This window comes from Phocoena sinus, chromosome 16 (assembly GCF_008692025.1).
Source record: "Phocoena sinus isolate mPhoSin1 chromosome 16, mPhoSin1.pri, whole genome shotgun sequence".
Lineage (NCBI taxonomy): Eukaryota > Metazoa > Chordata > Mammalia > Artiodactyla > Phocoenidae > Phocoena > Phocoena sinus.
In genome coordinates, this window is record NC_045778.1 from 49,623,192 (window position 1) to 49,633,586 (window position 10,395).

Below are 10,395 nucleotides of genomic sequence, written 5' to 3' on the forward strand. Positions count from 1 at the left end.
GAACCCTGATATAAACTATGGACTTTGGGTGATGATGAGGTGCATCAGTCGTAACACATGTTCCATCTGCAGTGCATGTTGATAATGCAGGAGGGGCTGCATGTTGGGGGGGGGCCAGTATGGGATATCTCTGTACCTTCCTCTCACAGTTTGTGAACCTAAAACTGCTCTAAGAAATAAAATATATTTAAAAAAAAGATCCCAGTGACTCTGAGCGCGCAGCTGGCACATCTCAGGCACTGAGCCCTGGGCTCCCAAGTGTCCCCAGGCAAATTCTGAGATTCCCTACAAGATGCTTTCTTACATGTAATATTAAGGTGACCAACTAACTCATCCCGGTTTGCCCAGAATTTCCCCAGTTTTAGCACTGAAAGTCCCATGGCCCAGGAAACTCCTCAACCCAGGGCAAACCAGGGTGGTCATCCTAAAGTGCGGTTAGGAATCTGCCTGACTTGCTCACGTTTTTCTGCTGAGGGGTCTCCTCAAGTGGCCAAGCCACAAGCAGCAGCCTTAACCGACACCCCAGGGGCTCTGGTGGCCTCTGGCAGCTCTGGGCAGCCAATCTTTGTCAGGCGACAGATGCTACCCTTCCGGCTTTGGGAAAGGAGACACAGCCCTCCTACTGCCACTCAGTTCCAGGCCTGAATATCCTATCCCCACCCGCTCACACACACCTTAATTTCCCACACCCCAACAGAGGAGTGAGAAAACTTCAGGAAGGTTTAGGGATAATGGAAGGAGAGCTCAGCGTCGAGAGTGATCTCAAGTGTCGGCAGAAGCAGCTTCCTGAAGTACACCTCACCAGAGCCGTTCTTAGTGTTTTTGGTACCTGGCCTGGCCTCCACACGGTGGAGTCCAGCTTACACCTGCTACCAGAGAGTTCAGACCCAACTGTCAAATAGCTTTGGGAGAGAAAGCACTTCTCTGTCTCTCCATGTTCAGTCCTGCTTGCCGGAGAGGCAGCAGCTACTCTTGCCCCCCAGTATTCATTCTCCTGCCTCCTTAGTAATAGCACCCGCATTTACTGAGGGTGGCAAAGTGTCCAGGTAAAAGACTATTCCTCATCCCCTCAGTCAGCTTTGGAAGTGTTTGGGAGACTTTAGAAAGGGCTACTTAAAGGAGAATCAGCTGGGCAGCCTCACTCTAAAACACATTCACTTACACACACTATCTTTTCCTCTTCCACTTTTCTTCTTTCCAGGCTGTGATGTGGATATGATGGTTGGAGCTCTAGCAGCCATCCTGTGACCCTGAGAATGGAAGTCATTCATTAAGCCTAAGGAGCTACTCTAACAGCTCTGACTTCCTACTTCTAGACTTTCTTTTAGAAAAGAGAAACAAACCTTTATGTGTTTAAGACACCCTTATTTGGGGTTTAAACTAATCCTGATATAATTGGTCTTTCTTGGGAATGATTGATGGTGGGAATTTCTCCTTCCTTGAGGATCAATCCCAACCCCTACCACTAGGGGGTGACCTTGCCCTATATTCCTCAACATGGTAATTACTTGAGCCCAACCTCAGTACATTCTGTATTATAGTTCAATGTGCACGTGACAGCTATGGCCCGGTATGGATGGGCTGAGCTGTGCCAAAGTCCGTTGAATTCCTCTAGCATGACATCTGGATCTCAAGGTTTTCTTCTATCTTCTCTACCCAGATCCTCAGCTTCTGCAAACAATGTCCAGAACCAAAGAAAGTATACCCAGAGGCAGCTCTGATTCAGGCAACACTAACTTTTATTTCCAGATGAAACAATGAGCTTCCAGTCTAAATGACATTCAGGTTAATGGTAACTTTACACTTTACAACAAGAAGCAATGGGTTGATACTGGCTTTACATTTGTGTACATGAAGGTACCTGTCTGGGGGATCAAGTAAAGGAAGATTCTACTGTGAAAGGATGACTGAAATCTTCACTTCCTATGGGGCAGAAAATCGATTGCAGCACTAAGTGACTGTTTTTCCAGTTTACACTCATCAAAGTTTCAAAAATCTCCAGGCAGTGAGTTTCAGTCATTAAAAAGCTGATGCGAGGGGAGTCGTTATCTAATTCTCACTGGCTCAGGGAAAGTTGCTTTCTCAAAATGAAAGTACGGTACCAGTGCTGTAAAAAACCCACTCACAACTAACCAACAAAGGAATCTGCGGTGGGAGAGGCGGTTGTAAAACAGTCCTCTTTGGACAGTTTCAGAGCCTATCGCCTTGCTCTCTTCTGTGCTTTCCTTGGGTTCCTCTAGTTTACATCACAACACTGTAGAGTTAAGACTTGGGGGGCTTCATGGAGACCTAATCATCCTGCGTTTCTCTTCGCTGCTTCCTAACTGGATTGCCGTGTTAGGTACAAGCAAAAATGTGCCTGTGGAATTGAGAAAGATTCACTTCTTTCTTCTCCCATCTCCTTAAAGATCACACAGGATAAGAACCTGCTGTATAAAAAAATTAAAAATAAGTAAATTAAATTTAAAAAAAAAGATCACACAGGAAGTTTTCATATGTAATAAAATCAGTGCTCACTGAGCAATCTCAGAGTAGGAGAAAGGACCAAAACTAACTGCCCACAGGAACAGAATTAGGTATCTGCTCCCTCAGGGGGTCCCTCGGGGGTAGGGTTTAGCGAAAAGCAATACGGGATGCCCAGTTAAATTGGAGGCCCCCCACCCAATATTTGGGATACTCTTATACTAAAAAGCTAGGCATCGTTTGTCTGAAATTCAAAGTTAATGGAGTGTCCTGGATTTTATCTGGCAACATGGTGTGGGGTAGAGGGACAGCGGTAAAAAATGGGCAGATTCTGGACTCTCTCAAGGGGATGCCCCGGGGAAAGTCACTGATTCAAAACAAAATAGCCAGCAACCGCTAGGCCTGTGGGCGGGTGTCCCAGAGTAGCTAATGTCTTCTTGTTTTGTACCTTGATAGAGTCTCGGGTGCCTTCCTGCTCTGGGTATATTGAGAGCTCAGTTAGGGATGCTGACCAACTGGCTAGTCAGTAACCACTGAGGAGGAGAGATGAGGTGTTTCCTCAAGCCCAAGTCTTTGGGATTGTGTGTTCTGTACTTTCAGACATCTCTCTGCGTGGGTCTGGGATACGACGTGTCCTCTTCTTAGAGACAAGATAATCAGTTGTTACTAAGAGGTCCAGCCTCCCCGAATGTCTTTCAGAAGGCAGCTTGTCCAAACTATGGGATAAGAAAAAGATTTGGTTTGACATCTTTCTTGAGTTTGCCTGCTCTGGTGCGCTCTTTCTACCAGCTCTGCCAGGCATCTGTTTTCCAAATGCCTGGCTTATTCAGGACTCCCAGTCAGAATCCATTGGATAAAGAGATGGGAAGATAGGCATCACCTTCTGGATCCAGTGAGGATACAGGTGGGCAGTATTCCATTTTCTGCCTTTTCAGTGTCCACTCCAGGCTTTGCAGACATGATCACATGAACACGAGTCACTTTCAGGAGGGAATCCCAGCTAAGGATCCCTTCCTTCATTTGAATTCCCTTCTGACGTTGACCCCTGCATTCAGTAAGGTGAATTAAGTTTCTTGAGTTTCACAGGGAGGTACCTGAAGACTTGGGCCTGTCTCTAGGACGAGGTCCTTCCTCCCCCTGGTTCTCTCCAACTGCTGACTAAGTTCACTGGCCCTCAGGCTTTAGCCCCTCCCCACCCACATTCTTCCTTACATCTTGTCTAATCTTTACCCTTCTCCTCTAGAAAAAACCCGCCCTTATCTTTAGCGGGAGGTGTCACTCGCTGGATTCACCCTTCCTTCCCATGCAAGATCTGAAGTCTGTTTTTCAGTCTGATGTGGCACCACTAGATGGTCAGAGATGTCCATTGCCACTGAAATCTTTTTTTTTTTTTTAATCTCATCATCATGGGTAAATGTGGATCCCTCTGGTCAAAATTTCATTTCATTTCCCAGTATGAGCTGCAGGCACACCAGTCCTTTTAATCATGGATCTGTTAAACTGGGCACATACATTATCTCATGGATAATGTGGTCTGAATTCTCATTGAGAGAGACCTGTTTTCCCATTGGCAAGGCAACCCAGCCCTGTTATCATGCAGAAAGGCTTTCCACCAGGGGCCAAACAGCGTGGAGAAAGGAGCTAGGTCACCCGTTCATGGATGCTCCCTTGGAAGAGTCAGGAAGAACTCTAGACTGGATTAAATTATTTAGGTTCAACTTGTCTCCTTCTGGGAAAGGGAAGGGGAGTGAGTCTGGTTGCTGTTCTTATTACATGGACAACAACAAATGTTCACCAGGGCTTAATTTGGGTCCTCATTTTCTTTAGAGTAGCTTCACTGATTTTGGTCCTCTCTAAATTATGAATGAAGTTGCTTTTACAGTGGGTTACTGTAAGATCAGTCACTCAAAATTAATCTTATTATTTCCACCTTACATTATTTCTTATCAGAACTCATAGAGTCCAGTTCTACCATCTTCTGATGTCTCTTCTATAATTCTCCATTCTATTTCCCATGTACTCATGGTTCCTGCCATACATCTGGCTTTCTTGGACTTACAGATCTAGGCACATACTGTCCTTCTGGTCTGGAGTAATCTTTTTTCATCCCTTTTGCATCTGACCTACTCATACTTGTCCTTCTCATCTCAGAGTAGCCATGAAGACCTCCTTAGCAGGGCTTCTCACACTTTGGTATGCATAAGAATCACTTGGAGATCTTTTTTTTTTTTTTTTTTGGGCGGTACGAGGGCCTCTCACTGTTGTGGCCTCTCCCATTGCGGAGCACAGGCTCTGGACGCGCAGGCTCAGTGGCCATGGCTCACGGGCCCAGCCGCTCCGCGGCACGTGGGATCCTCCCGGACCAGGGCACGAACCCGTGTCCCCTGCATCGGCAGGCGGACTCTCAACCACTGCACCACCGGGGAAGCCCTGTAGATCTTTTTTAAAATGTTGATTCCTTCTTTTCATCTCTGTACTCCTTTACCTAATTCTGATTCCGTGCATCTGGGATGGGAGTAATTTAAACAGGTTCCCCAGTAATTCTGATAGTGCTGGTCTGCACACCACACACTGGGAACTGCTCCCCCAGACTAAATGAAATTTCCCAGCTCTGTGGTCCTGGAGATCGTGATGTGTTACTCTATCAAAACATATTATTGTTACTATCCCTTTAGTGTCTGTCCTCCCTGATAGGCTGAAAACACAGCGAAGGCAGATTGTGTCTATATTATTTGCTACTGGATCTTCATCAGTTAGCACAAGGCATACTATTCAGCACATGGTATGTGCTTAATTAATCCAGTATTTCTAAGAAGGTGGGAGAAACGGAAGTCATTGCGTGCTGAGAATCTTCAACATGGGGGCATGTGGCTTCCAAGGCCATTTTCAAAGCGAAGTCCATAAAGTATTGAACTACGGCCTTTGGAAGAAAGATCTAGAAAACTCCAGCTGTAATTTTGAATGTCATTATTTGCATTATTTCTACTGTCTTTGTGGGGGAAAAAAATCTATGGAACACTGTTTTCAGTTATATCTAATAACCAGAGTCATGGACATATCTGGGTAATAAGCCAGGTAAATTTACTCGCTTTCCATTCTGAGCATCCCTTGCATGGAAGGCATGGTTGTAGAATAATATGTGGGCAGAGTATGGGCTCTGGAGTTAGACAGACCTAGAAGCCTAGTTCTACTAATTTCCAGCTCTGTGACCTTGGGCAAGTTAACTTAACTGTTCTAAGCCTCAGTTTCCTTATCTATAGATAAGGATGAGGATAAAATGGTACCCATGGAGAGGAAGTAGGGTGTAATAGTTTAGAGCACAGACTGCCTGGGTTTGAACGCTGGATCCTCTGCTTACCAGCTGTATGACTTTGGGCAAGTCATTTAACCTCTACATGCCACAATTTCCCTATTGTAAAATCAATTCCAAAATTATTATATCGAGTTAAACTATATTAAATTTCTATTTTGTAAGTCAAAACAGTTGAATATCAGTAATTTCAAATGATTCAAATTAATACCTACCTCCTAGGCTTATTAAGAAGATTAAATGAGTCAATTTTTAGGTCAACAGGTTTAAAATGATGACTGTGCTATATTAAGCACCATATAAGAGTTAGTTATAATTGCACAGTTGAGTTTGTTAGGAAATCCGATGAATGTGATAGTGATAACAACACAGGAACATTGTAAGCATTCAATAAAAGGCTACCTGTTGTTAGCTTTTCATACCTATTATAATCCCCTCTTAGGAATATCTGACTTTAAAATTACAAATGCTTGCTGTCTGTGCACACCCCTAAGTCCTGCAGTTCCTGTATACATACAAGCTTATTACCATGACACTCAGAAGGAGGCTGGATGGAAGCTAGGAAGAGCAGGGACAGCTCAGGACAGTGGACCTTGCAGAGACAGAAACCCAGGGCAGGGACACTGTACCAAGTGTTAGCATGTTAGCCTCTTGCTCCCAAAATGTTAGATTGAACGGTATGAAACTATCATTTATGTAGGGCAAAAGTGGCTACATATTCAAAATTTCATACAGTTAAACATAATAGATTTCTCTAGCCAGCCTGGATTTCTTTCACATTCTTGACGGTCTACACCTGGAGATCTATTATATGACTTTTTTTTTTCTTCTTCGCATTTTGACATTTTTGACATTGGGATGCATCTTACAATCATGTGTGTCTTTAATATGGTTGATTTTTCTTTCCCTTCTTCCTTCTGAGTCCCTGGGCTCTGGTAACCCCACGTTTCCCCCTCTTTGCCCAGTGTCCCTAGGAAGGTAGCTGATTTACCCCAGTCCTGGGGTCAACAGCTTCTACCCATAATCATTAATAACTAAGTTGCCTCAACTTCCATTTTGTTCTTCCAGCCTTGCAACATCTGTGAAACAATTCCATATATTAATTCTCCTCTGTTCAAAATACCTAGCCTGGTTTCTATTTTCCCAACTCTGCAAATGTGAATTTTCAAAGCATCTCTTTATTTTTAATTTATTTTTTAAAATAAATCTATTTATTAGTTATTTATTCTTGGCAGCATTGGGTCTTTGTTGCTGTGTGCAAGTTTTCTCTAGTTGTGGCGAGCGGGGGCTACTCTTCATTGCAGTGCGTGGGCTTCTCACTGCGGTGGCTTCTCTTGTTGCAGAGCACAGGCTCTAGGCACGTGGGCTTCGGTAGTTGTGGCACGTGGGCTCAGTAGCTGTGGCTTGCGGGCTCTAGAGCGCAGGCTCAGTATTTGTGGCACACGGGCTTAGTTGCTCCGTGGCATGTGGGATCTTCCCAGACCAGGGCTCGAACCTGTGTCCCCTGCATTGGCAGATGGATTTTTAACCACTGCACCACCAGGGAAGTACCTAAAAGCATCTCTTTAAATGCAAATAAGGGAGTTAAAAATTCACATAGTCATGTGAATTATATATGTCAGTTTACTTTCTTTTTTTTTTTAACATCTTTATTGGAGTATAATTGCTTTACAATGGTGTGTTAGTTTCTGCTTTATAACAAAGCGAATCAGCTATACATATACATATATCCCCATATCTCCTCCTTCTTGCATCTCCCTCCCACCCTCCCTATCCCACCCCTCTAGGTGGTCACAAAGCACCCAGCTGATCTCCCTGTGCTATGCGGCTGCTTCCCACTAGCTATCTATTTTATATAGATTACTTCCTTTTTATCATGATTTTTTATTCATTAGACATTTATCGAGCATCTAGTTTGGACCAGAGCCTGTGCTCCCACCACTGGTAAAAGGATGAAAAAGACAGTTCTTGTCCTAGAGGAGCTTAGAGTGGGGGCAGGGCTGGGACAGCAGAAGAGACAAAAATCACAGTATAATAAGAGCTATGGGAGCACACAGGGTGAGGTGGCCCTAATCCATTCCAAGGCAGGTGGAGTCAGAGAAGCCTTCTCCACAGTGTCCTGCATGCCCTGCCATGGAGAAGAGGAAGGGGTAGGGGAAGATTTTCTAAGCAGAGTGAGGAGGTAAGACCCAGGTCTAGAGAGCAGGGTTCTTTTAGGACACTGAAGTGTTTCCGTGAGGTTGGGGAAGAGGTGGAAGAAAATAACAGCTAAAGCTGGCATGGTAGGCAAGGGATCAGATCATGAAGGACAGAGTACATGATACTGAAGAACTATGTGAGACTTTGTCTTTATACTGAGGTCACTGGAAAACCATTGAAAATAGTGACTGGCTCAAGTTTACAGATAGGAAGTTAACACTGGCTGAAAAAGGAGGACAACATATTTTCTAAAAACTATCAAATGACTGACTGGCTAATTAACACAAGTTAAGGTATTAATGGATCCTTCTTTTATTCACCAAACATTTAATGAGCATCCATTATATATCAAACACTATGTTTGGTTTGGGAACAAAGATAAATGAGTTTCATACCTTCAAAGAGCTCACTATCTCATGGGGGAGAAAGAATCTTAAGATAGTTGTGATAAGTATCATAGAAATACACAAGAGAGAGAGACCAAGTAGAAGAAAATAGAAGACCTTACAGAGGAAGTGATAGAGCCTCAGATCCCGAAGGACGGAGTATGGGACGTAAAAGAGCAGGAATACAGCTTTTCAATGAAGGAGAGCACGCTTTGCATCAGATGGGGACACAGTGCTCTGGATGTGCTCAGGGACTAGCAAAGAGTCTGATGTTCCCAGGCTACGCGGAGATGAATTGGTTGGAGATGAAGTCCTAAGATCCGCTTATAAAGAAGCCTTGTTGACAATGATACCTTTAGGCACCAGGCAATCACTGAAGGCTTTTGAGGGGTGGTGTGAGGGTGTTTGATGAATTCAGATTCACATTTCAGAAGATTGTTTGTGGAGAACAGAACTGAAAAATAGAGCCCGGCATCAGAGACCAGTTATGAAGCTGAGGCAGGAGTTCAGAGGGACGCTGACAAGAACTTGAACTATGACAAGCAGTAGGGATGGAGAGGAGGAAACCAATCCTGGGCCCATAGACTCCATCCAAGAAGACATGTTCATGTTAAAACACCCATTAGTTCCTAAGGGAAGCCTCAGAAATGTGCCTTTATTCATCTTTCTCAAAACTTGTTAAAATCTGTTGAAATGTGTCTTAAACTTCATGCCCTAGTACAGCAGTCTTTTAGCATTCCAAATCCTTTTGGAAGGCCTCCTATGGAACAGCCTGCAGAACTAAGGGAAATGCTGAAAGGGAAACGTGAGGATGCAGAGTTCAAGTAAATACTCCATGGGATGCAGGGAAACAGCTTTTTGAAGAAGAAAGGGAAGAAAGGCTGGGGTGCAGAAGTGGGAAAGACCTGAGTGTGAGTGAGACAAGACACTACGGGGATTCTTTTTTTTCCTTCTGACTGAGGGGGAGAGAGAGGAAAACTCTGGGAACAAATGGTGGTCAGAGGTTATGAAGGCAAACAACTCCAAGAACTGGGCAGGTGGCATAAATAGTTCCACGAAGCAGGTGTGGTTTAAGAACATGGAAAGCACGTGGTCTATGAAAGGGGCAGATACCCACAAGCTCCAGCGAATTGTCACATGGAAATGCAATGTTGCCAGATTTTGTGACTTTTCAAGAGAAGTCAGAAATCTAGATATTCCTGTAAAATTGCCTAGTGTCTTCAGTGTGGGCAACTAATTCACTTTTTTTCTAAACACCATGCTGGCCAAGTAAAACACATTGGTTACATTTGGCCCTTGGGTGGCCAATTCGTAACCTCTGATCTAGAGGGAGTAGGAGGGTTGTCCTTTGAATAAGTCCCACTAGCCATGGCAGACATGCAGCTTACTTCTGCTAGAACATAAACAAGGCATGAGAGGATACTGTTTCCAAAAAAAAAAAAAAAAACCATTAAATCTACTGGCTAATTTTGGAAAGATGATACAAAATGCACTGATACTAAGTGTGGTCTTGTTTTGGTGGGAAAATTTTATAAAGCTAATGTAGAAGGAAGGAAATCAATCTTCTGTGAAGTAGTCTCTATCATATCTTTAAAAGCCAGGGTTACAGCAATCCCACCCCTGGGCATATACCCTGAAAAAACCATAATTCAAAAAGAGTCATGTACCACAATGTTCATTGCAGCACTATTTACAACAGCCAGGACATGGAAGCAACCTAAGTGTCCATCGACTAATGAATGGATAAAGAAGATGTGGCTCATATATACAATGGAATATTACTCAGCCATAAAGAGAAACGAAATTGAGCTATTTGTAGTGAGGTGGATGGACCTAGAGTCTGTCATACAGAGTGAAGTAATTCAGAAAGAGAAAAACAAATACCGTATGCTAACACATATGTATGGAATCTAAAAAAAAAAGTGCTCTGATGAACCTAGGGGCAGGACAGGAATAAAGGTGCAGATGTAGAGAAGGGACTTGAGGACACGGGTGGGGAAGGGTAAGCTGGGAAGAACTGAGAGAGTAGCATTGATA